Source organism: Dermacentor variabilis, chromosome 2, assembly GCF_050947875.1.
Source record: "Dermacentor variabilis isolate Ectoservices chromosome 2, ASM5094787v1, whole genome shotgun sequence".
In the NCBI taxonomy this organism is placed as follows: Eukaryota; Metazoa; Arthropoda; class Arachnida; order Ixodida; family Ixodidae; genus Dermacentor; species Dermacentor variabilis.
Genome location: NC_134569.1, coordinates 178,939,830 through 178,945,172, shown reverse-complemented (window position 1 = coordinate 178,945,172; position 5,343 = coordinate 178,939,830). Strand labels below are relative to the sequence as shown.

Genomic DNA, 5,343 nt, shown 5'->3' with positions numbered 1-5,343 from the left:
TAGCACTGGCAGGCCCTGCAAAAATGTGGCAAACAGTGGTTTTCATACAGCAGTACAGCATATATCGTACAAAGTTTAAAAGCTTGTATTTCGTTGTAAGGGAAACAATTTTGAGATCAGAGCCAATATTCTAATTAGGGTGAGAAATACAAACCAGACCGACACACACAATGACTAAAAAAGAGATTTAGCTCAGGAGCTCCTATGTAATGCACATAAACAGTAAAATAGTTTTTCTCGGCAACTATGGAATCAGATTTGATGAGGTTTGATACATTTAAAAATGTTTAAATCATAGTTTTACATTAAAACCATCAATATTTATTAAAATTTGCTGAATATAGCAAAACTTGAAGGAAAAGGACTTAGTTTGCAACTGTAAAAAAATAAAGAAGAACTAGCACAAGTTCGTTAATTCTGTAAATTTTCCTACTCAAATACATCCAAAATACAGAAATACTTTTGAGACAACCACAGCACTAATTTGAAGTTTGTGGCATTTGAGAATTCAACTTGTTGCAGGAAGAACTATTTGGCAGGTTTAAGAAAAATAACACCACGAAGCTTACTAATCCCCGTCTCTGTGCCAGAAAGAGATATCACAGTTCTACAGGCTCCATCTGCTATGTCTAAAGTCAACAAACTTTATATATGAATTTACAGCTTACATGAAATTGTTGCAATGTTTGAGAGTTTCGCACATCTACTCATAAATTAGTGATTGTATATTAGAGCAGCATATGGTATCTCTAATTTGCCAGAATAAATTATGGTATTAGGTCCAACAGAAATGTGATCTCATTTTTTAGTTATGAGTAAGATTTGTTAACCTTACTGCTCTGTTTCGTCAAAATTTGCAGTTTTCATGAATTCGTATCAAAAGCAGACTAGTCTGAAAATGTTTTATCATGGTACTGTGCTACGTGAATTATGCTTTTTCAAATAACATGTTTACTTTGATGCAATGATATTTCTTTATTTTATCTCATTCCTTGCTGAAAAACTGCACAGTATTCACGAGATATGAATAAATAAATATTAAGTGAATAAGTAAACAAATAAATATTGCGGTTTGTCTTATCATTCCACCACCAGCATGACCTGTATGGAGCTTTGGCTACTGCTCACATGTTGCATGTTCATTCTTACATGATCACCTGCTACTTCACTTCCCAGGAAAGGAACGAGGAAAGGCTGGTTTTTGGCCTCATTTGGTCCGTCTAGTAACGGCGACGCTGGAGCCTGGAAAATACAATTGAAATTAATTTTCAAAAGGTGTAATGAACATTCAGCCATAATGTATTAGCAGGCACAAACATGCCACAAATCTCTATATAGTTGTAGCATTATGCTAAGTTTCATTTCAGTATTTCAGAAAAAAATTATAACAGAAAAGCGGCAGAACACCCCACCTCCCCACCACTCTGCCAAACAGCGGCAGTGCTTTTGAGAATCATTTTTGACAATATCTTTACTTTCCCAAGATACTGTGACATCAGCACTGGGCCAATAAGCCTGGCAGTAGAATATCATTGCTGATGACAAAAAGCATCTCCAAACGACAACAGCCTAGTCAAACATTAATCTCATCTTGCAATGACAACACATTCCCCATTTATAAGATAAGCGAGCAGGAACACCCATGAGCTAAGAGTCCTATACAGACGTCACACTGTGCATAGGAAACAAATTTTTTGAAAAGAAGGGAATGACCTACTGTCTTCTATTGCTGAGCGGTAGACAAAATTAATATTCCATCCGCTGTTAGCCATAGTTGGTATGTACTATGCTTAATATGCCAATAATAAATTTCTCACATAGAGCTTGAGCAATCATGATGATGCATGTAAGTATCCATTGTATGGGGAACAATAATGTTTTAAGTTGTTTTCGCAAATTATGATGGATAACTGCCAATTAGTGGTATTTGGAACACAGTCGCAGTGTCACTGTCAGATACAATGGACACAGTATATTCGTGCTTTTTGAGTTATTGAAACAATTAGTTTCTAATCTAGTACAGGTATGTACACTGATATGTATCCTAAACGCAATGATAAGACTTCCCAATTGCAATTGAAAAGTTAATTCAGTTTTAATTAAAAAGGGTCCTTCTTGCAACATGGCATGTGAAAAAACAGAAAAGAAAAATTATACTAATCATGTCTCTTTGAAAATTGATTGCATAACTGCTCTGTAGGTCAAGCAGAAAATTTAACAAGAAATAACGTGCCTAAAACTAGTTGCAACAAACAAATTTGTTCCCACGAAGGTTGCAGACAATTCAGTAAACAGATTGTGACCCAGTCTTTTTATGTGGCATTCCTCAGCGAATTTGTTGGTCAATTGGTTGCCGCAGCTGAACAAAACAGATGAACAGTCTAAATCTGGCGTGCAGCCCCAGTCCCATTGGTGCATGGTCAAGTGGGACGAACATACTGATCCGGGGAGTGAATTATGGTGCTGTCTTAGGCACGTGTTGAGGCACCGGCCAATCTGCTGCATGTACATTTGACCAAATATACACATGATCACAAGAATAGACTACACTACCTCTGACAGACACAAGACAAATTTAGTGGTATCTAAGCAAGCCTTTCTTGTCGGGGTGCCTATATGCACAGCAGTGTGCATGAGAATTGAGAAAGGCAAGCAGGCAAGGGAGGCTTGCTCGGTGAAAGATACCACCAAAATTGGCGTGTGTGTCACAGGCAGCGTACTGTATCCCTTTCACATGTGGTCAAGTGTACATAGGGCAAACTGGCCGGTATTGTATGTGTATAAGAGACCACCATATTTGATTCAAAAGACCAGTATGGTCATCCAACTTGGCCGTACATTTCCACAACGGGGCTTCATGTTGGATTACAATCGTTCATCTGTTTTCATCCACTGTAAAAATTGACAAGTGAAATCGATGAGGCATACCACATATATAGTAAGACATGTGGGTGAGCCGCCATTTTTAATGCAACAAACAAAAAAGGCATCCTGTGTAGGTCACAAGGTATCCATATCAGTCTGTGCCTATGTACTACTGAAGTAAACGCAGCATAGTAAATACTGACCATCATATTAATTTTCAAGAAATTAAAGCTCACCAAATGTGTATTTCGCAGTGGCTGTTACTAAGGGAACAGAGAAGTAACTGTAAAGATATCAATGATAAACAAAGGTGTGCACACTACGTGCTTAGACCTGTGACATATTTAGTCCACTACACTTCGAATTCCTACATGCACAGAAAACTGCACGAGATTGTAGCACAAACAGAAAAAAAAATTATGCAAATAAGGGGTACAGCATAGGAAATAGTTTTCAAAGAATAAAACCACAATAAAAAGTCATAAATACACTATGTACAAAGCAAAAATTATATTTAACTTGCAGGTAAGCAACTTACGCAAAAGAAATACTAAACATCAGGAAAGGTTAGGTATAGTTTTATACAGAACACAATAATGTGGGCATAATGGCTATGCACACAAATAGGTAGCAAGTTCAATAAGGTTGCATAAATATTTAGTCTCTTTAGTAGGCTGCAGTATGGAATGTGTTGACAAAATTCACCATGAATGACGCCAAGCCCCCTTTTTGGAACACATACATTTCATACACACCTGACATGACCATCCAGATCACACGCCATGCTGCTGCAGCCATATATTCACAGGGTCTGCATTTCTGGGGGCTCCTCGATCTTGTAGTTTATGTTGTGGGTCACGGCCTCGCAACTACAAAGTGAGGTCTATGTTAGCTTATAGCAGTGGAACAATAAAGCTGTGATATCGTGAAAACATGCAATCAGCACCTAAAAGGGTCATGAAAACAATGCCTGCACTAATGTGGAAAGAGAGCAAATGCTTGAAATTATCGAATGTCATGACTATAGGGACCTCTACATCAAATAAAGTTTTGGACGCGCCGCAGCAGCAGATTACAATCTAATCTTAATGTTTTTTCCATTACTTAGTATAGGCAACGTTCCCCTGTCATGTTTAGTTAAGTCAGTTATGTCAACACATCTTGTCTTGGAAATAAAGCTGTACTAGTAGCAAGCTGTGATTGGCTTACATTTTTTCCCTAGAACTGTTCGTTAGCCAAAAACCTCGTAAGCAGAGATTGTGCACAACGTCGAAGCATTTATAAGTGAGGAAACGTCATTGAAGAAAGAATCGATGAAGAGGTAGACGGGTCGTTACTATGCAACTTTAGCAGACAGGCGGGAGCTCACGCACAGCTGCACAAGGTGAACACGATTTCCGAAACTTTTCTCAGCGGAAGCAAACGCTTATCAGGATTATCAATTCCACACTGTGGCAATAGAGTTGCGTACACAATTTTTACAACCAGCGCGTAGCAAGTATCAGCACAGGGTTCACTGTTGACGTGGGTGTTCCACTTGCTACGTTCGCAAGGCACTCTATACCCACACGGGAAGCACACACAACACGGATGAACGCACGTGTAGTTGGCGAGCACGATTGCTTACCGTTTCAACAGTACGGCGAGGTCGAAAGGCGCTCTCCAAGTTTCCAGTGATGCGTCTGCGATGTTACTTGCAGCAAACAAGCCGCTGGCTAGTGGACGAGCTGAGGCACGCTAATAATACGCATTACTTCTTTGCGCCGTCCACCAAGCTTTCCACGACAACCAGCGGAGACAAAGGGAACGCACTCCACGGCATGAAAATCGTTGGTCGACATTTAGCTGGCGCGCCACGCATACGGCGTGCTTACAGCGAGACTCAAGCCATCTTCTGGCACTTTCGTGCTCGCGAACTACGTCTCATTTCATTACAGCAAACCTAATAACACACGATCAAACAAACACATCGATGCAGCTCGCACAACAACCGTTGAAGACGGAGAAATTACAACACGCCGTATCTTCGTATTCTACCTATCGCGTTGAATACGAAAATACCGGCGCTGCCAGCGCCGTCTGTATAATAGTGCGGCTGTTGTGGCCTCCGTGATTCCTACAATAATACCCACTACTGCAGGTTTTGTGCCGTTTTGGGCCGAACTACATACATATGTTGCTAGACAAGAAGAAACACTGACATGCTCATATTGTGCGCTATAGTTTAGGGCAGAAATAAATTACATGCAGTATTCTTGCTTTTGAATCGCTTATGCCACATGTAGTCAGCAAAAAGCATGGCCTTCAAGATCCGGACAATTTACCCTGCGTAAGCTATTGCTGGGGTGTGATTTTAACGATTTCAACCTCGGTCACTGGCCTTAAAACCCTAACTGACTTTATGCGCAGCCGTTACCTGCACTACATGCATCCTCACTTGGTTTCTCATTGAAGTAACTTCCTGCTGTCGTTTAAATG

General features: G+C 40.0%; 1 long non-coding RNA gene across 1 annotated transcript; it reads right to left on the bottom strand.

Annotated features, from left to right (window-relative positions):
• Positions 1-1,201: 1,201 nt before the first annotated feature.
• Positions 1,202-4,861, bottom strand: LOC142572964 (uncharacterized). Its single transcript, XR_012826184.1, has 3 exons — positions 4,493-4,861; positions 3,621-3,734; positions 1,202-1,242 (listed from the first exon to the last, which is right to left on the bottom strand). It is a non-coding gene; the product is annotated as an uncharacterized LOC142572964 (long non-coding RNA).
• Positions 4,862-5,343: the final 482 nt, after the last annotated feature.